The 25,679-nt window shown below is 39.1% G+C and overlaps 1 pseudogene; it reads right to left on the bottom strand.

Moving 5' to 3' along the window:
• Nucleotides 1-13,698: 13,698 nt before the first annotated feature.
• On the bottom strand, nucleotides 13,699-25,582 carry LOC122059139 (annotated as a pseudogene).
• Between the last annotated feature and the right edge of the window lie 97 nt (nucleotides 25,583-25,679).

Genomic DNA, 25,679 nt, shown 5'->3' with positions numbered 1-25,679 from the left:
ATAAATGTATTCTTCTATATCTAATCAGACTTCATTGAATTCAATAAGGTTCTCTCTTTGGAGCCATTGCATTTTGTTCTGTTATATATTATCGATACATCTCATCAGCAAATCATGCACACTAAGGTACCGTTTGAAAATGGTTCTGCTGTTTTTGGGTCTAGAAATAGCAGAAACGGCTTTTTAAGTTTGCAGAAACAAAAACGGACATTTTGGTGTTTGATAAACCTATTTCTCGAAAGGTTTTTTATAGACATAATGTCACTAGAAAACCCAATAGTATCACCGGATGCCCAAAAGGGAGAGAAGGTTCGGTTGTCTCTTTTTAGGTTTAAATAGAGATTTGTCAAGCACAACAGCCTTTTTTTTCTCTCAAATTAGTTTCTAGAAAAGATGATCGACTTGTTTTGTTAAATTCATTTTTAGAATTGTAAATAGGCATAAATTTTGATTTATGTTTCTAGAAACGGGTGAAATGGAACAACTTTATCAAATGCGTTTTTGGTTTTTTCTCCATTTCTGGGAACAAGAAAATGCAAAAACAACATAAATGAAACATTGTCAAATGGTGCCTAACATAACCCCATGTGCAGTTGTGTCTAGCTCACATTCCGTTACATAGTTTGTTACTTCTGTTATGCTCAAATGTATTTAGTTTACGATTCCTCAAGTGGGTTAAAAAACTCTAGTATATAAGTATAACCTTACTAGAATTAAATATAATGAAACAATACTTTCATGGTATCAAGAGACCTAGGCGCTCACACAAGTCCAGTTCTTGGGTATTCTTTTTTAGTTCTTAGGGTTTCTTTACTTTTTCTTCCATGGTGTCTTCTTTCACTCAACAGGAAATTCTTTGAATGCTTCCTTTACCCTAGTTTCTACAAATGTTGCTCCCAAGCTTTCGCTCAAGCTCAATTCTTTGAATTACTTGCCGTGGAGAGCTCAATTCCTTCCACTTGTTCGTGGATATAATCTGGTAGGGTATGTTGATGGATCATAACCTCATCTTTCTGCATCTCTGGTGGCTTTTGATGCTTCAGTGATTGGTGATGGTGCTGAAACTCTCTAGGATCGACAGGATCAGCTCCTGAGTTGGATAATTTCCTCACCCTCCGAGTCAACGATCTCTCATGTAGTTAGTGCAAACACCTCCTATGAAGCCTGGGGAATCCTCAGTCATGTGTTTGCTCCTTCTTCTCGCATAAGAGTTATCGATCTTAAGGATCGGCTCTTTCATCTTTATTGTGGTTCTAAAATAAGCATTGACTACATTCTCTCTTTTTGCTCCATTGATGATACCCTCGCAGCTGACGAGGATCTGGTTCTTGCAGTCCTTCATGGTCTTGGCCCTGAGTATCATGATTTCACCACCTCCATTCGTCTTCGAGCTACTCCAATAACTTTGTGGAGCTCACAGGACTTCTTATAAGTCATGAAAATTTATTTTCTTCCTCTAAAAGTGTCACAAGATTATCTCTATAGCTTTTTTTTCGCTAGAAGATCATATGTATTAAAAAAGAGAAAAGAAGAAAAAGAATGTACATGGAAAAAAGAACAAGTTGTATGGAATTAGTTGAAAACTAATCCACCTTCGGCATTGCCATCAGCGGAGAAGAAATCAAAGCTAAAACCCAGCCAAACCAAAAAATAGACAAAGCAACAAAAGCACCATTATTTAAAACGGTATCTAGGCCGATTGTGCCTATCAACATCTAACTCCATGGCAACTAGCGCAAGCCAAGAAGCTACTGGAGAGGACTCTTCCAATTTTGCAGCAGCCTTTGCAAGGAAATCAGCCACTGGGTTAGCTTCACGTAGGCAATGAGTAATCTTCCAAGTTATGGACTGTAGGTACGGGCCTAAGCTCATCCACCTCTGAAGCACATACCACAGGACTTTCCATTGAGAAATAAGAAGAACCACGGCCACCGAGTCACACTCAACCCATAATTGGGTAATATCCAACGCTCTAGCCATTTCCAGACCATAAATAACTGCTAGGACTTCAGCTTCAAAGTTTGTGTACACTCCCAAAAATTGTCTGAAGGATTGTATCACCTCAGCTTTATCATTCCGGAAGACTCCACCAGCCCCTGCCTTTCCTGGGTTCCCTAGGGAGCACCCATCAGAGTTAAGCTTTACCCATCCTGGAGGGGGAGGACACCAGAAAACTTCTAACATCTCCCTGGGTTTATAGGGAATTCTAGAAATACCCAGCCGTCTAGCACAAAGAAGTGCCTCGAAAGGGGGGGGGATCCAGAAACCGCTATCTCCTGGAGGCTGATCTCACTCTTAACCATTGCAAAACAATGATTGGCTGTTATCGATTTTTCCTTAAATCGTCTTGCATTCCTTACCTGCCATATAAAATATGGAAGAAGGGAGAAGCCACTTAGCCAGACTCTTTTAAAATAACACTTTCTAGCAGTTTGTTTCCACCACACGCAGAGATTTTCCACGTCCACAAATGGAGGCCATTGCACATCAAAACCAAAGCAGAAATCTCTCCATATGCTAGAAGAAAATTCACATTTGTAGAAAATATGGATCAGCGATTCCTCCTCTTTTCCACACAGTGAGCACTGAGATACAAAAGGAATTCCTCTTTTACAAACATTGTCATCGGTTGGCAATTTATTCTGTATCATTCGCCAAGCAAAAGTCTTTTGTCTTGGCTGAATACCAAAACACCAAATAAGATAATACCAACTAATTTTTTGATGTTTCTCCCTATATTCTTCCCAAGCTGATTTTATAGAGAAAACACCTGAAGCGGTTAACCGCCAAACACAAGAGTCTTCTACATTCTGGATGAGAATATTTTTTTTCTTGGTCCCACTTTTGGGCAAGGAAAGTAGAATCGACTGAAGGAAAATTCCAAGAGAAATTATCTATAAAATCTGCAACTTTCACCTTAGTACCAAAGAAAAGGGATTGATCCAGATTGGAGAGCTCTGCAATAGACTTCGAGTCCAGCCACCGATCCTGCCAGAAATTGATTTTTTCCCCATTACCTACAATCCATTGCTCATGTTCGGAAATAAAATTCCACACCTTCTTCAACCCAGGCCATATGGAAGAGGATTTATATCCCATTTTCAGCGAACCATCAACATTAATAAACCGTTCCTTGAAAAATCTGCTCATGATGGAGTCTTCATGCTTAATCTGTCACGCCAATTTACATAAACAAGCAAAGTTCACTTCACGCAATCTTCTGATGCCCAAACCACCTTCTTTTTTTGGTTTACACACCTTATCCCATTTAATCACAATCTTCTTCATGACCTCCATATCCCCTGACCAGACAAAATTTCGAATCCAACGCTCCACCAACTTCATCGATCCTTCGGGCCACCAATATATAGAGAAGTTATGGATTGGAATCCCAGAAATGACCGACTTAACAAGTTCCACCCTTCCAGCCATAGATAGGAGTTTCCCTTTCCATCCTGCAAGTCTGCCTTTTATCTTATCCAGAAGAGGAAGAAGGTGGTTATTTTTCACTCTTCCTTTAAAGATCTCCACCCCCAGGTATTTGGTGGGAAGGGTAGCCACTGCCACTCCTAAATACTCAATAATAAATTGTCTTCTATGAGGAGCAATTTTCCCAAAAAATATCTTGCTTTTCTCCAAGTTTATCTTCTGACCAGAGAAATCCTGATACTTGGATAAAAAAGCATGGAGCTGCTTAACATAAGTGGCAGAGCTATTCATAAAAATGAAAATGTCGTCTGCGAAAAGCAGATGAGAGGGAGTAACAGCACCTCTCGGACCCGAGAGAGATTTCATCTTACCTTCCACAACCATATTTTTGAGGCCTCTACATAGCACTTCCTCGGCCAAAATGAACAGAATAGGAGAGATGGGGTCCCCTTGTCTCAAACCACGGCCAACCCCAAAAAATCCCACTGGACCTCCATTCAATAAGATAGAAATCCTTGTTGAAATAAGCAACTGGTGAACCCTGTTAATCCACTTTGGGGAGAAGCTAAATTTTTCTAACGTGACAAGCAAAAAATCCCAAGAAAGGGAATCATAAGCCTTTTGCACGTCCAGCTTTATGCCCATACCACCTCCCCTTACTGCAGAGTGCATCAAATTTGCTAGCTCGGACGCTAGGCCAATATTTGATGAGATGATTTTACCCTTCTGAAAGGCACCCTGTTCTGCAGAAATTAACCTTGGGAGAAGAGAAGTTAATCTAGTGGCAGAAATTTTAGATAAGACATTACAAAAAAAATTCCCCATACATATGGGTCGAAATTTATCTAAGGATGATGCACCATTAATTTTAGGGATCAAGGTGAGGAAACAATTATTGACCCCTTTAGGGATCTTTCCAACCAGGAAAAAATTAAAAATTGCCCGACAAAAGTCCTGCTCCACAATGTGCCAACACCTTCTAAAAAATTGACCTGAGAAACCATCAGGCCCTAGAGAGCTATCTGCATCAAGGTCCCACACTGCCTGCTTGATTTCCTCTCTGGTAGGAATGGCATCCAGGAAAAAATTATCGTCATCAGATAAAATTCTTGGAATCTGGTCCAGCAACTCATGGTGAGGAGATATCGGAGTATGAGAGTGGAAATTCTCATAATAGTTGACCATTTAATTGGCCAAATCCTGATGCTCCGAAATCCAAGAACCATCCTCACGCTGCAAAGAGCTAATCTGATTTTTTGATCTTCTAATTTTAACCGAGAGATGGAAAAAATTTGAATTCCGTTCCCCATTCTTTAACCATTTGATTTTTGCTTTCTCAGACCACATTTTCTCATGTAGCATTGATGCATTCAAGAGAGCAGTTTTTGCATCTGCCTCTTCATTAAAAAGGAGGTCGGTCATTCCAGATTCAGCAATAGAATCCTGCACTCTTTTTAAATTTGACGTAGCCTTTTCCATTTCCTCATTTAGATTAGGGAAAGCCCCTTTTGCCCAGGCCTTGACAGCTAATTTTACATTTTTTAGCTTTTGGGCTAGTCTAGAAATCGGATTTCCACTAACAGACTGCGACCAAACATTCTCCACCATCGGGACAAAACCGTTGTTCTCCATCCAGAAGCTATGGAAGCAAAATGGGATGTTGGGGGATTTTGGGACAGCAGAAGACTGAATCAACAGAGGAGAGTAATCCGACGCAGAGCATGTGAGGACCCGCTGGGAAACATTCTTGAACTCATCAATCCATTGCTCATTATAAAAACTCCGGTCCAAGACCGCCAGCACATTACCCCTTTTACGGTTATTCGACCAAGTGCATTTTTTCCCTTGAGAGGGGCAGGGAAGGAGCATACACGTGTCAACCATTGCCTGGAACTCTGCTGTTGATCCCAAATTAAAATTACCCGGCCCTCTTTTCTCATGAGACATTAGAGTGGCATTAAAGTCGCCAATAACTACCCATGGAGAAGAAGTAGTAGAAATTGAAGCAAGATCAGACCAAAGAGATCTACTCTCAATTTTGAAACAACTGGCATGAATAAATGACATGAGAACTCTTTTACCCATCCAATCAATCTCAACAGTGAGTTGTTGGTCTGACATTAAAACCAGGGAAGGACGAGCCATACCTCACTTCTAGATAACCCAAATATTGGGCACCCTATCCTGACGATTATTGGGAATCACTTCAGCCGCATAACCCAATTTATCAAAAAATAATGAGGGAAAACTACTAACCTCAACCATCGGTTCAGCTACACATAGAATCTCTGGCGAAGATTCTCTGAGGAGAAATTTCAAAGCCCTCCTACCAGCCTCCTTTCGGACGCCCTGAATGTTCCAGAATAGAACACGCATGGTTAAAAATTTTTACGACCACCTTTGTCAGGATTTGAAGCCTGACCGCTCTGCTTTTTCTTTCTTCTCCTTTTTTCTCCCACTTCTATGCCTTTCTCGAGAGCAGCCACCGCATCATCCACAATTGTAACTTCCAATGTCGTTGCTTCCCTCCTACTCAATGGAGCTCGAATAGAGGGCTGAGGGTCCCTATTAGAGGAAGATCGGCCTCCCCTACCAACCAAAGTCCCACGACCAGAGGCTAAGGGCATTCCGGTCTTCTTGGGATGTGAGGAAAGACGCACAGGGTCCACAGGGAGAGCTTGAGTCACATCCTCCTCGTTCTGTTTTTGTATTCTTTTAGAGATAAGCGGGTTCCCATTTTGGTTCAATTCACCCTCCTCTTCATCATCTTGGTCTGAGAGAGACCCATATTCTGAGCCGGTCTCAGAGCTAGACCGGTCCACATCATGCTGACTCACATAATTGTTCATATCCACATCCTCTTGTGCCAATCCGTTCTTTACTAAATTGGGGAGATTTGAAATGGTAGAGTCCAAATCAATTTGAATCTCTCCTTCTTCCATATTAGGAAATTGGGGAGAGTTATTCACGGAAAGAGTGATACCATTCTCATCCTTTCCATTATGAGGAGATTGCTGAGAATGCTCTTGTTGATTTCCTTCCAAAATAGGAGAGAGCCGACCCACCGAGTTGGCCCTGGTTGAGTCAACTCCATCTTCTTCAACGTATACCGCCCTTGGAACCTCAGCCAATTTCTCAGCCGCACACTGCTTTTCGTCATCCACTTTCTTCAACCTACAGTTGGAAATCAAATGGCCTACTCGCTTGCAATGGGCACAGTGTTCCACATTATCCTCATATACAACCTTTTGACAAAAACCGTACACCTGAGAGGTGCCTGGTTCAAATCTCTCGACCTGACTTCCTCCACCCTCACTGCCAAGTCAGAGATGTCAATCTCCACCAGCACCCTTGCAAAATAGCCGAGAAGGCCATGTCTTGTTCGTCTGTCTAAGGCAACAGGGCGCCCTACCGCCTTTGCAATAGATAATAGGACATTTTTGTGCCAATATTCTAGCAGAAGATCTAGAAAACGTATCCATACAAGTTTTGTAAAGAATTGCTTCTCATGAATATTGAAATCAGGATTCCAATGTTGAAATCGAATAACCTAATCACCAACCCTAAGGGGTGATCTTCACCACACTGCTGCCTTGTCGCCCTCGCATTGAAATTGAAAGATAACATATCCTTTTCCCAACGGATGCATTAGCACCCCTTGACTTAGGTTCCATTTTTCCCGAGCCTCCCTTCTCAAGGCATCCAAGGAGATCAAACAGAAGTTAACCCTTCCGATTAAGGGAAAATGGAAGTTTTGTCTCTTCGATTCATAGTCTCTCTGAGGGATCACTACTCGTCGTTTACCCCCTACCTGAATTGGCTCTGAAAGGGTGTCAATGGCAGGCCATGACGAAACACCCAAAGCTTTTGCATATGAAAGTCGCTGGCTTGCACCCTCATGTCTTTCAACCCATGAAGGACCTTCTGGACCACGATCCAGAGATTCCCAAGCACCTCCATCATCATCCTCCACAGCCATAGCTCCATTCTCTCCTGAATCGCCAGACGCTCTCTCTCCTATCATCTTTCCGTCGTCCCCTCTGGTGATTGATTCAATATAACCATGGTGAAAACTCTTCTTGCTATCCCATATCAGTGAAAACTCTTCTTGCTGCCCACGTATAAGAAGGTTAATTCCTTGTTGGACTCCAGCTCTTTTCTTATCTCTATAGCTAACATGGTGGCTTGAGCTACGGTAATTCTGCCAACACAGCCTCTGGTGGTTTGTACTATCGCTCTTCTAGTTATCATGGCAATCGCTATCGCGGCAACTGCTATTGAGGTAATTGACGGTCAAATTGGTCTTCTTCCTCTAATTCTGATTAGAATTAGAACTCGGGGAATTTACTATCATTCCCCTACACTTGTCCTATATTTACTAAAACTCCCCTACTTTTTACTTTTTTACTGATACTCCCTTGCTTTTTTATTTTTACATCTCTTTCTCCCTTGCTCTTTTTAAATACCCAGATTACCTTTCCTTTTCACTTGTAACCTATTACACTTTTTCAAATTGATTGGTTTGAACCAAACTATTTACAGGTTTTGTCTCATCCAATCATCAAGGATATTGACATAGTTGATGTGTCATTGAAGACATTATTTATTTATTTATTATTATTATTTTTATTTCGTCTCATATAATCATCAGAGACGTTGTTTATTTATTATTATTTTTATTTTATCTCATCCATCATCACAAATTTAGCAATCTATTTTTTATGGGTGTTAGATTGGTATCGGTCTCAGCCAATCTAAGGATTAAAAAAAAAAATTGGAACATATGATATCAATATAGATATTGATCAGATACAAAATTATTATTTTTTGAATTTACAATATCCTTGATGATTGATGAGACAACACATGTTAGTGGTTTTGTTCAAACCATGTTTTGAACCAAACCAATCAATTTGAAAAAAGTGTAATAGGAACAAGTGAAAAGGAAGGGTAATCTAGGAATTTAAAAAGAGCAAGGGGGAAAGAGATGTAAAAATAAAAAAGCAGGGGAGTATCAGTAAAAAAGTAAAAGGTATGGGACTTTTAGTAAATATAGGCCAAGTGTAGGGGAGTGATAGTAAATTCCCCGTAGAACTGCGGTTATGATACACACTCACCTTCTCCTGGCTCTCATCCACTCTATTACTAGAATCAGAAAGCCTCTGCACAGGTATCTTCTTTTCCAGCAGCCTCCTCTCCACTGCATCTGAGTTGCTGAATTTACAATCAAGCCGGTCATCAGGCTCATATTGCCTTCAATTCTACAATCATGCATTTCTTGGTTCCTGTTTTTCCTCTATCTCGAATCCAACTTCTTCTCCTTGGCTTATATTAATAGTTTTCTAACAACCACCTTACTGCAGACGCTAGTAACTTGGATGTGAGCTCCTCCTAAACTGGTCCAGACCAAATTATTGTTGGAGATGGTCAAGGATTATCCATCTCCAACATTGGTACATCTATTGTTCATTGTTCTATTGTTACCTTTCCTCTTTCAAATGTTCTTCATGTGCCTCAGGTTCATAGGAATCTTATTGATTCATTTGATCCTAATCTCGTCTTATTTACCCGGTGGCGATCCGCTACCTCGTGTCATCCCATGAACACTCGTTCTCGTAGGTTCACTTTTCCCTCTACCCCAACGTCTAAACCTGGCGGCATCCATTCCAACCACCTTGGCTGAGGTTGTACCGACTTGCTATACACAGGTTGTGCACTTTGTTCACTGGCATTAAGTAATGCAGGAGGAATTTGATGCCCCGCTTCGGAAAGGTACATAGGACCTGGTTTCCTCTTCTCTATCTCAGAATGTGGTTGGGTGTAATTGGGTTTTCTGCCTCAAATGAAAAGCTGATGGCTCGGTCAGGCCCTACAAAGCGTGCTTAGTGGCAAAAGGGTTTCATCAACGCCCTGGGGTTGATTTTAATGAAACCTTCAGTCCTGTTATAAAAGCTACCACAATATGTCTTGTTCTATCTCTGGCTGTGACATTTTAGTGGCTCCTGAGCCAATTTAACATTCGAAATGCATTTTTGTATGGAGAACTTGAGGAGACTGTCTTCATGGATCAGCCACCAGGATTTGTCGACCAAGAGCATCCAACCTAGGGGTGTAAGTTTAGCCCTGATGATCCGAACCCGCCCTGAGCCCGAACACTGTCTAACCCGACTATGATGGCCAACTCTGCCCAACCCAACCCAACCCTGTGTGGGTTGGGCTGGGGCTGGGTTGAGGCATAGAAAACCTAGCCCGACCCTAACTCGCCCTAAGTCTAACCATGATTGTCATTGTGTTTAACTAATAATGTTCTCTCACCTACACTATATAATGTATTTTTAAACCCTTGCTCCCTATTTATCAGGTATCAAGAGAAACAGACTTTTGTTGTTTTTGTTAATTTGTATGAGAATTTTTAATTCTGCATTTGCTTTGGTTATTTATTATTTTGCTATCTCATTTCTCCTTCTTCTTCTTCTTCTTCTTTTTTCTTTTCTTTTCTTTTCTTTTGATAGGTCATTATATGGATATATATTTGGACCATCTGATTTCATGGCTGGTTATGGTGTTTTCTTGATGGCATGGAACGTTGGACTTTAATTTCTTAAACTTTCAACTAAAGAACAAGTCTTTTTCTCTCTTACATTGGAATTTGTATTCACTTTTGAGTTCTCTATTGTAGGAAATGAAATTATTGAAATTTAGAATTGAAAATGTTTTATTATTATTATTATTATTATTATTATTATTATTATTATTGCACATATTAACAGGAAACAACTCCACGTGCCTAATATTTTGGGTTGGACTTGGCCCATTTGAAGATTTGGCAACAATTCTCAACCTGAACTTCCATTGTGGCTAAGATTTAACTCAACTCATAATGTCATTGCATCATGTTGTATTGAAATATGATTCCACTAAGAAGACCAGCTAGGGTCAACCCGACCCAACCCAGCCCAACCCATTTCTATTTCACCCGTAATCCAACCCATGTTTGTTGTCTTCGAAAGCCCCTTTATGGCCTTAACCAAGCCCCACGCGCATGGTTGAATTCTTCTCAATAGCGTCCTTCTTCTTTATGGTTTCACTGCTTAAAAAACATACACCTCCTTGTTCATTTTTCGAAAGGGTACTGATGTTATGATTCTTCTAATCTATGTTGACCACTTGTTGCTAACTGGTAATAGTGACTGCTATTTCCACACTTGTTCGACATTTGGCAGCCACCTTTTCTCTTAAGGATTTGGGACGGTTGAGCTATTTTTTGGGTATTGAGATCTTGAGGAGTTCTGATGGTCTATTTCTTAGTCAAAAGAAGTATATGAAAGATCTTCTGAAGAGTTCCAATCTGGAACATGCAAAGCCTATTAGCACAACCATTACTGCTGGTACACAACTCTCTGTTGTGGAAGGGTCTCCATTATCTGATGGCACCAACTATCGTCGAGTAGTTGGGGCTTTACATTATCTAACCATAACCAATCCCGATATTAGTCATGTTGTCAATCATGCAGCACAGTTCATACACAGTCCAACAGATGTTCACTACATTGCAGTGAAGAGGATTCTCCGGTACATCAAACATACTCCTACGGATGGGTTACATTTTGCACCTAGTTTTAATGTCTCTCTTCTAGCATTTATACTCAGATGCGATAGGGTTGGCTATCCGATTGATCGGAAATCCACCGTGGACTATTGCGTCTTCTTTGGAAAATATCTAATTTCTGGTCAGCACGCGAACAAAAGACAGTTTCCCGCTCTTCGACTGAGGCGGAATATCGGGTTGTTGCCTCTATTGCCAGAGATTGTCTGGTTGCGTTCTCTTCTGCCGGAGCTTGGTATTTTTGTTTCTACCTCCACAGTTATTTGGTGTGATAACATTGGGGAAACATACCTCACAGCCAATTAGGTGTTCCATGCTAGGACTATACACATAGAGATTGACTTTCATTTTGTTCGAGATATGATTGCTTTCAAATAGCTTCAAATCCGGTATGTGTCAACTGTGGACTAGCTTGCTGATATTTTCACTAAAGGGTTGTCCCATCAACGTTTTGGCTACTTAAGAACCAAGCTCATCATCGATTCCCCACCACTGAGCTTGAGGGGACTTGTTATCGATACACCTCATCAGCAAGTCACACACACTAACACAACCCCATGCATAACTTTGTCCAGCTCACATTCCGTTACATAGTTTGTTACTTCTGTTATGCTCAAATGTATTTAGTTTAAGTGGGGTAAAACTCTAATATATAAGTTTAACCTTACTGGAATTAAATATAATGACAAAATACTCTTCATTACAGATATTTACCATTATTTTTAGATTTCACAGGTAATTAAGAAATCTTGGTAACCTCACCTATAGCAATCTAACAATTGCTAGTTAATTTACAACACCACCCCCTGAAGAATGTCAGTATTATAGGAACACCCACTCTCTTTCACAAAATTAAACTCAAACCCCCTACTGTCAGTCACTGTTACAGAATATACCAAAAATGTTGACATCAACAGTTCATTTTTTTTCTAAATATCATTTTTCCCTTAAAAATAATGAAGTACTGAAATTACCCTCATTACTTGTAGTCCCAAATCGATTTACCACAACCCTTCCGGCGACGGCGACTACGGCGAAAGAACATTCTCCAAGGCTTTTCAGATCGGCGGCTGTGAACCCCCTTCGGACTACGGCGGCTACGAAACCCCTTGTAGGCATCCCGAATTTTTTTTTTTTTTTTTTTGGGTTGAAAAATCAGATCTACTTTTAGTAAAAACCTCAAAATTCCAGAAAACACAACAACAACTCAAAGATGATTAGATGCAGCAAAATATCGGTTGATCTGGGTTTTCCATGGAATAGAGATTCTGGTATCTAGACATTTAAAAAAATAGCAAAGGGTAGTAGTTCTTCTCTGCAACTGAGATGGTGGAGACGCCACACCCACAACGCAGGAAGAAGATGACGAAACATATGGTAAAGATCCTACTTCATCCAACTCCCCTCCCATTTTTTTTTCCTGGTCTCTTAAGCCGCAAAAGTTTATTTTCTGAAGTGGAGATTTTAAAGTTTTGTTTATGAAAGAAATTTGCTTATTTTTAAGTCTTAGGTCTGCTTCTGAACAATATGTTCTTTAATTGATGTTCCTAGATTATTTTGTGGTAATCTCTCTGTTGCATCACAAGTAACTACTATCTTTTGTTGAGCTGCAAGATGCAATTAGGGTTATTATGTTCTTGCCCCTAAATTGGAGTAAGTATTTATGGATCAGATTTTGGTTTGTAGTTAAATGCATCTTCTGGCCTGGGAGTTGCTGATCACAGTAAAATTACATTTTGGGAACTAAAGAGGAAGAAGGTAACGTGTAGTTGTGTAGCTCCCATATGATGAACACCGTCGAAGAGAAAGCCTTCTTCACAGAGCAGTAGGCTCACTAAAACCTATAGAAGGGATCGTTTCTTGGGTGGTCTCGGAAAACAATTTGGAGTTCCCTTCTTCTATTTAGTTTCACTACAACTTTTGCAAGTTTCTTCTAAATAGTTGATTTGCCGCTCTATGTTGTGTTCTTACTTTGTGATTTGTCGCTCTACAATGAAGTTTGTGCTTTTCCTCTCCGAATTAAGGTAGATCTCGATGAATGTCGTGGTTATTTGCTGCTTATGTTGATGGTGTTTGGTGAATCTTTTCGAAGATTTTTGCTTTAGTGCAGTATTTGTTGTCTGTATTAGTGTCAAACTTGTCATGGGATCTGGTTTCTAATTTTTCCGGTGGGAATCATTTGGAATTTGTAATTGTCCACTCACCCCTTACTTCCCTCCAGATTAAGTGACATGTTCAAACTCTGCATTTTCAATCTTGTCGGAACTTATTAAGAAGGAAAAGAAAATTCCAAGTGAAGAGGGGTATTTTTGGGATAATATGATAAGGGTGTTTTATTCATAAGGGTTAAAGTGTCATTTCATAGCATCACTTGACAGAGACTGACGATAGGGGGTCTGAGTCTAATTTAGTGAAAGAAATGAGGTGTTCCTATAATACTGGCATGCGCTGTAAATTACCCTAAATAATTTACAAAGTCGTGTGTTTAACAACTTGCCTATGAAATATAGTCTTCTACACGCCATAACCATGGAGCCACCTACTTCCTACAAATTCAATCCACAACTTTCCAACTATAAATGGCAACAGCTTTAGGTATCAGTACCGGAATCAGCCAATATGCAATGGATATCTATTTCTTTTCTTTTCTTTTTTTTTTTAAATTAAGTCTTAAAATAAAATATTTTTCATTCATGATTAAACTACATGTACATGTCTACATTAATTAATCAAATCAACTGTTGTGGCAATATTATGTTTATGGAAGCACAAAGGGCTTGTGTTTCCATTGGATGGGGGGCAGGGGCTTGGGTAGGGGCAAGGGTAGAGGCAGAGGCAGAGGCAGGGGCAGGGGCAGGGGCAGTCATTGGAGGGGGAGTAGAAACTGCTGTTTCAGTACTGCAAGCGCTTGTCCCAAATCCCAGCTTTCCTCCTGTCACGTTATAAATCACCTCGATTCCTTGCTGTTGCATATTTCCAAGGATCCCCAAATCGGTACTAGCATTGTTTCCAGCAAAAGCCAAGCAATAATGAGTTATGTCTGCTTGAATTAGAATCCCAGATTGATCAATAGACAAGTTAGCACCTCTGGCAAAATGCAACACTATGGCTGGTATTGTTGCGGTATCATATCCATTTAAGTTATAGCATGTGTCCAGTATTGCATAGGGATACTCGATCGAATACACGGGATACTCATACATCGCTTGACGAAATGCTGACCGAAGGGTGGAATAGGCTGCTGGTGGCAACCGAGTGATGACAGTGCCAAAGTCTATAATGGTTCCTGAAGTTGTAAAAACTGATTGCGGGATAGATAAATTCTTCCCTCCAACACTTATACCCATCATAGTTATGAAATAGAAAGACGGGTTGTTGGAATCTATAGGTAGTGGAGTGTATTGAGGAACACTAGGAGAAGAAGAATGGTGATCATGATCACCAACTTGGCTAACGAATGCAAGAAAACCAATGAAGCTCCTTGTGGATGGAAGACAATAGGAGAAATGCTTTCTGCACTTTTGAGCAGTCTGTGATACCATAGAGACCTGATTGCGGCCGAGGCCTAGTAATCCATCTGCAGAACCAAATTGGCCTTGGTTGTTCTCACCACACCCGAATTCGAATTTGGGGAAGACATTATCAGAGTAAGATAAATCTGATAATGTTAGTGTATCGGTTGCAAATTAGCCTTAAGAGTACGATCCGTCAGCATATGCAATCTGGTATATACATGTGGTGCTACATGACCGCGAGTTGCCAGTGGCTAGTTGCAGTTGGGCACAAGCATGGGAGCGACATGTGATGTTAGAATAGGTGGAGGATGCAGAAGGGTTGAAGAGAGGATCTTGTTGCGAATAACATTTGGCCACACACGGTTGGCACTGGACCCAAGTGAGATCACTACAGGTATCGAGGACTAATGTCAAATTTTGCATCGGTGTTCCAAGTCCAATCCTGACAACAAAGTTTCCAGTGACGAGGGAGTCGCCAGAGTCGGCAGGAATTTTTACAGCAAAATCTGTTACTGGGTCTTGGTTTAAGATTTTTGAATGGATGAACTTGATTCGAGATCGATCGTCCATGAGAATCGGGGGAAGACTAGGAATTTTTTCATTCCCTTCTTTCAGTGGTGAGCAAGGCCCATGCTTGTGAGTTACTTGCAGTTCTCCCCTGCTTAAGATTTCTAAACCTGAAAGCATTAACGTATAGCCTTTGTTAATTTTATTTTTTTTAAGAGAGGAAGAGAGAGAGTTTATCATATTATATTTTCAAAGAGGAGAGAGATAGAGTGACACATGTTTATCACCCTGTAGGCAGCATGTGCAGTCTTTTCCCCAAAAAAATGTAATGTGCAAAAGTCGTAAAGAAATGATCTTCTTAACCAATGATACTGTCAATACTATTACGCCTTTAAACGTCTGTCTACGACAACAAGGCTGAGTACGACTTGGGTGTAAATCTATATGACAAGGGTGAAACACTACCAACTAAATGGTCTTTACGACTTTGGTACCTTTTCAACTTGGCTCTAATACCATTTCTTACCAGGAACAAGGGAGATCGGATTTAGGTGGCGAAGGAAGCAATCAAGTAAAAGATTTGTCTTTTCTTAGATTAGATTTCAGCAAGATTAATGGTTTCTTCGTTCAAAAGCTGGGAAAAGTAGATAAGATCTTGGGCATAATAAAACAAATAAAATTCAATATATGAAGAAATATCTAACAAATTATCTAACAAAGCAATCTGTTCTTTTAACTTTCTAATTGCAAACATAATACATGAGAAATGAAATAATAAGAAAGGCAAACTTACATATGAGCTCTTCTGATTAGAGACTTGTATACGGAAATTTGTAGATAGCACACAGACTTTAAGCATTCTTAATTTTACAAAATTCTCTCAAAAGTAAATTACAGACAAACTCTCACAAGATTTTTACAAACACAAAGAAGAAAATTCTATGACTAGTAAATTTTTCGTGGTGTCTTCCAAGGATGGAGAGTCCCCTTTTATAGATGGCGGACACCAAATTTTTCTTCAATTTGGTTGGGAGATACTGATCGGCCTTGATGGAGATGACGTTGAATAGGCATCAAAACCAACCGGATGTGACACAAGAACAGCAAGAAGATAAGGTGTTCATGTCACAAGTGAGGTACACCTAATAAGGTGTGGGGTCGTTGTCGGAAGCTTATAAGCTTCAACCAAAAGTTCTATTGTCTTTAGTCCAAGTGTGTGACTGATATTAAGCCACGAATGAGATTCTCTGGCATTCCACATGAGATGGTGCAGTTTTCCAGAAGAGTCTCTATTAGGTGAATTATTAAAGTGTCCACCCGTGACACTCACTATAATGCGCTTATAGTGCTGCGTGATGCATGCCAAGACGTCAGTCTGACAAGAGTGGCACTAGATGTGAATGCTTGACATCTGGCAAAAATCAGATTGATGTGTCTGATTAACACGGCACTGGGTCAAGGTGCAGAGAGACCTCTTTTCCCTCCTCGGGTTTTTTTTTTTTTTGTAGGCCATAGTAATCAAGCCGTTGAGCTCATTGACTGCCATCATCCGAAGGAAGAAGAGTTGAGGAAGAGGATGAGGACGGGGCAGGATTATCGGATTGAAGATTAAACCCAATTACCATAAGAATACGCTCATGGATCTGTTCATCAGACAAAAATGGAAGACGACGTCGAGCAGCTTGAAACATATTATAGAAGGGCGTCTGGGTAGCCGTTGATGGCAAAGGTGCACGGGACAGATCCACACCAATGCCTCTTTTAGGCACAAATCTTGAACCAGTTAATTGGGAAATGTCAAATTTTTTCCACCATTTAACCGAAATGTGACATTCTAAATGGGGAACGTAGTTCCATTCTTCAAATTCATCAGTAGTCATCTGGTATTTCCATTGGAGAATCCAGGGTACTTCGTATAATATAAAGAATTGGACAAAGAGAGCCCAGGAGTCTAGAGGTTGATTGAATTCTTTAAACTTGGTGACTAACTACTGAAGAGTTGTTGGGAGGAACTCTAATGGAGGTGGTCCCTATGAGTAGAACCATTGGAGAAACCAGTTCAGCACACCTAATAAAGTGCATTGAAGTCTGAACTTCACGAACCAAGAATGGGTTTCATGATCATTCTGATATAAGAATATCATGTCCCAAGCTTTGACATAATCTACATAATCAAATGACCTAAGCTTAAGGCCGATGACATCATGAAATTTACGTCTGAATGAGGGTGAAGATCCCCATTCGCGATCTCTTATGATGTTAATAATATTGAGTTTTGAATAAGCCCTAACATGAGCACTTCTATAGTAGTGCTGAATTTGAGTACTTTGAGTTTCTTCTAGTATTCTTTCATAGAAATATCGGGTTTTATCACCAGTGGATGGATGAATATGGTCACAAAGGTAGATGGTTGCAATTTTAGAAGGAGTGTGACAGAGGTGGATTGTTTTAATGGGCATAACTAGGATAAAGTTTGTTTCTATGAAGAGAGAGTTATTGATAGCCTTTAAGGTTGATACAGGAGATGGGGACTGAGATGAAATAGGAGAGGGATTTTCTTCAAGTTGCCTAGAGGATGATGAGGCAACGTCTTTATTTTGTTAGGCAGGGATGATCGTCTTCTGCTTAGGAGCCCCGCAAGAATTCTCAAGTTAAGAAATCAGGTATATTGTTAGTATCACCTTTAATGAATTCAATGTCAAAATATAAAACGGAAAGAAGTGACTGCCATCGAGCAAAGATATGTTTTGAAGCCAAAATTTTTACATCATTTTTTATGACATCTTTAGCCGCTTTGCAGTCCACTCGAACCAAAAATTATTGGTTAAGAAGATCACTTTCAAATTTAGTTATACAAAAAACTAGTGAAAAAATCTCCTTCTTTATTGTTGAATACTTTTGTTGAGTGGAATTCCAAGTACCAGAAGTAAAACATACTAAAACTTCTTTGGGAAGGTTAGGACATTTTTGCTTCAGAATACCTCCGTATCCGAATTCAGATGCATCAGTCTCAACAATTTTATAACAATCTGGTCGTGCTAAACTTAGGCACAGAAGTTCCGTAGCTTTAAGCTTAATTTTGCAAACAGAGTCAGTATGTACAGTTGTCCAAGGTTCAGGTTGTGATTTTAACTTGTTAAACAAAGGTTTGGCATTCTTTGCTAAATCCTTATAGAATTCAGCAATGTAATTTAGGCTACTAAGAAACCTTTGGAGTTGAGTCTTATCTATTATCTCATCAGGAAATTTATCAATAAAATGAATAGCTCGTTCTATAGGAATGATTGAACCAAATGAAATGTAATGTCCCAAGAAGCGACCTTTGGGTTGAAATAAATTTATCTTTTTGGCAGAGACAACAAGTCCTACTTGACGAATAACAGAGAAAAAAAGATTTAAATGTTTCCAATATTAAAAAATATCCTACGAGTAAATAAGGACATCATCAATATACACAATTATAAACTGTGAATACTGATTAAGAATTTGATTCATAATATTCTAAAATTCAGATGGAGCATTTTTGAGACCGAAAGGCATAACATTCCATTTGTACTGGCTGAATGGGACAACAAAAGTTGTCTTATACCTGTCTTGTTCTGCTATCTAAATTTGTCAATACCCTGATTTCATATCAAATTTAGAAAATATGCTGGAAGCGTTTAATCTATTGAGAAGATCCCTCTTATTAGGGATAAGGTATCGAATCCATTTAAAAACCTTATTTAAAGGTTTATAGTTGATAACAACTCTGGTTGCACCTCTTTCAATTTCAGCATTATTGTTCATATAAAATGCAGTGCAACTCCAGGGAGATTTACTTGGTCTAATAAGACCTTTAGCAAGGAGTTCAGAAATCTCCTTCTGATATGTTTCCCTTAAATGATCAGGCATTTGAGTTGTCCAAGCTTTGGTGGGAATTTGGTTTTCGAAAAGTTGTCTTCATATGGAAGAGTAACAATATGAGTTTTCCTAGACCAAAATGCAGTAGGGATTTTAGAACAAACTTCCTTTTCAAGTTGAGCTTGAAATTTTTGAACTCTAACTTGAAAGATAGGGTCATCAATTTTATTATGAATGCTCTTTTATTGAATTTCAGTAGATAAAGAGCATATAAATTTTTCTTTGGACTGTATTGGAGTCCGGATTCCATTCACTATATGAACCTTAGGAGGTTTGATGAAGTGAAAAGTTATAGGGTGATTATTAACCACCGAATGAAGATCGACTGTGTCAATCTGTAATGGGTACAATTGGGATAAGAATGGAGTGTCTAGAAGTACAAATTGAGAAAGTCCTTTTACCATAATAAAAGGAGTCTTCAGGCAGTGTCCATTGTTACAGATAGAAACAGATGGGAGCTTATACTCAACCTGCATTCTATATCCGTCAGCAGTAACCAATTTCTGAGTGGTCTTCTCAAAGTATTACGAAGGTACAAGTCCTTCGTTGATACAATTAATATCTACACATGAATCAATTAAGATGATGGTTTTTAGGCTAAACTCTCGATTAATCATTATATGCCATCGATGAATTTGAACCTGTTGAATTGTTAAGACTTGAGTGTCTTTTGAAGAAACTGCAGCAGTGGTTGCAGAGGTACTAGCTACTATGTTTTGAGTTGCTAGTAGATCCTTGAAGGAAGCTTCTTCTTCAGAGTCTGGCTCAATTAATTGTTGTTCATTATAAAGTTCAAGAGTCTGCATTCTCTATTTAAGACTCTTAACTTCATTTTTGACTTCATTAAGATCTTTACAAAATTCCTGAATAGTAGGTTCATGAGTTTGGGAGGTAGCCTTAGCCCGATTGATTATAGTTTTGAAACTATAATCTTGAACTGCAGGTTTAATTGCAGGAATAGGGCTAGACCAAGTATTATCCTTAACTAAAGTAATATACTCATGTAAAAGTTGAGCCTTAGTTATAGGATCGGTGACTTTGTCAATTGCCTTCAAGAGGAATGACTCTTCGGTTGATAGAACCATTAAGTCATTTCCTTTTAGCATAGCCTAGTAAGGATCATAGCTATAATGGGGAGTCTGGGATTTAAACTCGGGAGAATCACTTTCGAACTCAAGTTGAGCAATATCTTTATCTGAGTCGGACTCAGTGTTAGACTCAGGGTGGGTCAAGCTGTATAGCAAGACCTTTTCAAGATTTTACTTCTGAGAATCATCAATTTCTAAGGCATTGATTCGAGCCTTAGTTCAACAATTATTCTTATAGTGTCCTACTTTTTCACATTTATAGCAAACAGGAAGTTTGTTAGGAGGAAAAGTGTTTTGAGGATAAGATTTAGAAAAGCGTTTCTTAAAGAAGCGCTTAGGCTTAGATTTATGATGTTTAGCCTGATATTTAGGCTTAGAAAACTTAGAGAGCTTTCTATGAGTCTTCTTTGATCCTAGAAGAAGAATCTTCTCAAATCCAAATTGTTCATAGAAATCTCCAAGTTCTTTGAATCCAGCTTGTCTCTCTTTAGACAGTTGTTTTTTGAGCTTGAGGTCTGTATAGAGTTGAAGACTTTCATTACATACTTCAATAGCTAATTCCCCATAGGTATAGTGCTTGAAGGGAATAGTGTCGTTATGCTTTTCTTCAAGTCTATACCTTACCTTTTGAGCAAATAGAGGAGGTAGATCAGAGATGAATTTTTCTTTCCATATAGAGTTGTTATAGTCATCTCTAGTAAAGACTTTAGCAAAAAATACGTCTCTATACCATCTATAACGAGATAGTGTAGGACAACGGAGATTCATTAATTGTTCTCTTGTTTGATCAGCTAAAATTTCTACTGGTTTAACAAAATGAAGAGTTATAGTATAAATCAAGGTGTTAACCGCATCTTCCTGATTGACATAAACAGTTCGTTAGGCAAAATTACCATCAGCAAGTTGTTCAGTTTGCTGTTGCGGAACACTGGTCATAGCATTTATGATTTGGTGTCTAACATCTTCAGACAGATAAAAATTCCACCAACAGCGAAGTTGGCCAGAAAATCCAATTGCTATCATTTTAGCAACATCAGAGTCAGAGGCTTGATTTAATTTAGCCATTGTGGCATACATAAGCATCTGCTTGAGAAGATTGATGATTTGATATTCAGATAAACCATCAATATTGCACTCCATAATTATATTACCATCAATCAAAAAATTAGCAGGTTCTCCTTCAACGTTAAATTGTAGGTCTACAGGAGAAGATCGAGGGTAATAATAATTTGTCAGAGCAGTAGGCATAACTTTTCGAGCTTTCCTCATGACTTGATTAAGTTGAGGTATTGACTCAGGAACTGCTACCTGTTGAGGTAGCATGGACTAGAATTCTTTCTCAACAATCTCAATTTTTAAATCAAAAGGTTTTGCTAGAGAAAGAGTCATGGCCTGTTTTTCTTTGTCCTCAGAAACCTAAAGTTGACCGAGACGAGTAACGATTTCATCAAAAATAGTGGACTCGGTCCTTTTAATTAGGAAATCCAAAACTGGAGGAGGTTTAAAAATGATAGATTGGTTGCTCATTGGTTGAGAAGCAGGGGCTGGCTTTTGGTTACTTCTAGGTTGAGAAGCAGAGGCTGGCCAAGTGGCCTTATGGGTATGCTCAATTTTAGCATGAGAATTAGATGGAGTGAAGGCCTTTAAGGAGTCTACAATTGTCTCAATGCGATCCGTTTGACTTCCTATAGACTGAAGATATAAGTTAGTATAGTTGTTTTGCTCAACAACTTGACTAAGATGAAATTCAGTCAATATAGATGAAGTGTTACTAGATGTTTTGAGGGAACAGCCATCTGATTAGTGCCTACATTTAAGGCTTGAAAATGAGGATGAACAGTCTCAATTTCTATTCTTTCTTTTGTGACATAAGTGGTTGATATCTTTTTTAGGGTATTCACCTATGGGGGATTAGGGGTTTTCTCCATAAGGTAGATTTTTAACCATTGGAAGAATGGGAGATTTAGCTAATGAGTTTTCACATAAGAGACTCATTTTTCATGAAGCTCTTACCACTCAGAATTTGAATAATGTTCTTCAAAAATCCTTCTTTTTTCAGTATTCCTAGCGGACTTATATTCCTGGATAAGGAATCTCTTATTGATTTGGAAGGTTTCTTCAGCGATATGAAGCATACGAGTACCGGGTGCTTGCATATCAGAGAGTGTTGGTGATGAAGACCTATTTTTCATATCAATAGGATCAATAAGAGGCTGATTATTAGCCTGAGGAGGTTCTCTTTGAAGAGAACCATAGACAAGTTGATTAACCTGACAAGGTGTACGATTTGTACCCTGAAGATTTATTATCCTGTCAAAATTCTCATTCTTAACTCTAGACGTTGAAGCACGAGAAAGTGCTTGAAACGTTGGATATTCAAAAGAAGAAGAAATCACAGAAGAAGTAGATCTATGAGCATTATCGAGTCTACGATCAAAAGTGATTTCTACATCACCAGATGGAAGTTGGGTGATGCAAGACAAAAAAGTCCTAATGGGTGGCTGAGATTGAGCCACAGAAGATTAATTTCCGACCATCTAATACACCGGGGTACAAAGATCTGAGACCGGTTAGAATTAGCCTGGAAACAAACAATTTGACCACGAGGATCTATAACCTTAGCATTAGGGTTGACGGTAGTCATTACCTTATAATAGATACGATAAATAACTGTGAGATTCTGAGTTCCCAGAGCTATATTGTATCCATAAGTTTTTAAGGAAATAACAGCACCATTAAGAATATTTGGATCTGTTAAGGACATGGGTAGATTGGGTCTGCACTGAAAATAAATTGGTCCTTCACAGAGACTGGTTTCAACTAAGCCCATTAGAGATTCATTAAAATCAAGCATTCGAGCATCTCTAATGGCAGTAAAAACCACGTTGTTTAACCCTAGCAGTGCTAAGGGTTTCAAAGCAACTTGGACTAATCTGATGTGGATAAACTTAAATCCACGTTCTTTATGCCTCTGGATTTAAGAGCTAGTCAAGAGTTGGATTTGTTCTTGATCAGAGGTAAGAGTATGGGTGTTTTCACTTGTCTTTATGACGTAGTCACTGTGAAAAGCGAAAGTTCATTTATGGTATAACTCAGATTCAGGTATTTTAGGGATTGTATAATTATTAATGGCAACTTCTAAATTTCTGAAAACCTCTTCTTCGGAATTGTGGATTGGGTCATAAGTCCTTCCGGATGTGCTAGCCTCAGAGGATGATGATCTCCTTGAACTAGACCTAAAGTATGAAGCCATTGTTTAGAGATTCGAGTCAATAAAGGTTTTGGTCAATATATCCTACTGTCAATCCCGCCTACTATCAATACTATGACGCCTTCAAACGCCTATCCACGGCAACACGGCTAAGTACGACTTGGGTTTAGGTCTATATGACAAGGGTGAAACACTGTCAACTAAATGGTCTTTACGACTTTGGCACCTTTACAACTTGGCTTTGATACCATTTCTTCAGAATTTTGGATTGGGTCATAAGTCCTTCCGGATGTGCTAGCCTCAGAGGATGATGACCTCCTTGAACTGGACCTAAAGTATGAAGCCATTGTTTAGAGGTTCGAGTCGATAAAGGTTTCGATCGATATATTCTACTGTCAATCCCGCCTATTGTCAATACTATTACACCTTTAAACACCTATCCACTGTAACACGGCTGAGTACGACTTGGGTGTAAGTCGATATGACTTGGGTGTAGGTCTATATAACAAGGGTGAAACACTACAGACTAAATGGTCTTTACGACTTTGGCACATTTTCAACTTGGCTCTAATACCATTTCTTACCAGGAACAAGGTAGATCGGATTTAGGCGGCGAAGGAAGCAAACTTACATATTTGATGCAATAGTTTATTTGATGCCTATTAACCTATCATTGCCAAGTAGAGGGTTTTCCTAATGGATCTAACTCCTTTTCTTAGCGCTCATAGCCCAGGTCGGTCCATGGTTACCTAGGCGAACAACATATGATGAGGCAATGATCCAATGGTTTGAGAAAGGTACGGAAAACAAGACATTGATAAAGGCTCGAAGAACGAGGCATCATGAACCATTGGATCATCATCTTGCCACGTGTCACTCACCCAGGTAGATATGGGCAAGACCTAAGCAATAGGCTAAAGAGAGGATCCGAATCCTTCCCTGGTCAAACCAACTATTATATGATGATAAAGTATGCCAATTAGTTCCTATCTTAATTGTATGGTCCACAATTTTAATACTAAGAAAAGGAATAGTATAATATCAATATGCATATTCTTGTGCATGTTCATCACATCTCACTAGTGGATCCCACAATCTCTCTCCTCATTAAATACCTCTTATTGGATGATTCGTGACCCTATGTCTATTGGTGCAAAATTATGATGGCATGGATTTGAAACATGTCAGTCATATTTCATATAAGAACTAATAGTGCCCAATTTAAGGCTCAAAAAATAATAATAAATAAATAAATAAAATAAAATTTAACTAGATCGTCAATAAGTGGATGGATCCATCTCGCCTGATAAAAGATGAGATAAGAAGCCAATGACCTAAAATATGAGACAACAATTTAAGAACCCATCATCCACCTTCCTATCAAACCCCCTCTCCCCCTCAAAAGAAAAAAGAAAATAGAAGGATAAGGGACGGATCTATAAGTTACTACTATTCGCATGTATTGATATTTCTCATGTTAAGCCAATAAACGTACGGGAGGTAGTGTCTCATGATGTGTATATGAACCCACATAGTTAAGGAGTAGAGATTATGTTAGAGATTGTGAAAGAGAGTGAACTACTGGTAGTAGTTTGCTCTATAAAGATGAAATCATCCTTGAGAGAAGGATTAAGGAATGATAAGCAACTCTAAAGTTAGAGAAGAAAATTATAAATTTCTAATGTTTTAAGGGGTTCATTTGCGAAGAACACTTGATATATTGATTTGACTAAATGCCTATAAAAATGGATGAAAATAATCCTCTTTCCAATGAAAATATTTTTCTAGCTAGCACCCAAATGCCTACAGGATTGAATTTTTTTTGGGTACGATGGGGCTGAAAATTATAGAATAGGGAAAGGTTGGTTTCTTGAACAAGTGGACAACTTTGGGCCTTGGGGTTGCTAATTCAGACGTTAAGAGTATGTTGATTGAACAGAGATTGAAACCTTTTTCTTTTTCGTAACCTAGAAAGTAGTGAAATTCCACCCGTACAAACACAAACTTAAAGAGTTAAAGAGAAATCACCTTGGGTTGGAGTAGAGCAAACTTGGGCCGGCATCAAGGAACTGAGTGAAACGACATGACTCTGGGATTGAAAATTCTCAGTCATTTCTTTGAATCCATAGGCCTCGACCTTCCGATCTGAACAGTCATCGAAAAACAAGCGAAGAACAGATGGAAAAAGAAGGAAAAGGAAGTAGTAGCTAATGGCCATGGATGATGGCATGGGTAATATAATTGGGTTCTCTAAACCACTATTTTCCTCTCTCTCAGCTACTAGCAACCTGACTTTCAAAGTCTACAAATATAGAACGAATGATCTCCATCTCTACTTTAACGGAAGATTCAAAGCAATAACTCTCTCTCTCTCTCTCTCTCTCTCTCTCTCTCAAATAGGAAGGAAGGGAGGGAGTGGG

The sequence above is a fragment of the Macadamia integrifolia genome, chromosome 2 (assembly GCF_013358625.1).
Source record: "Macadamia integrifolia cultivar HAES 741 chromosome 2, SCU_Mint_v3, whole genome shotgun sequence".
Taxonomy (NCBI): domain Eukaryota; kingdom Viridiplantae; phylum Streptophyta; class Magnoliopsida; order Proteales; family Proteaceae; genus Macadamia; species Macadamia integrifolia.
Note: the sequence above shows the minus strand (reverse complement) of the source record. Positions and strands in the feature narration are given on the sequence as shown.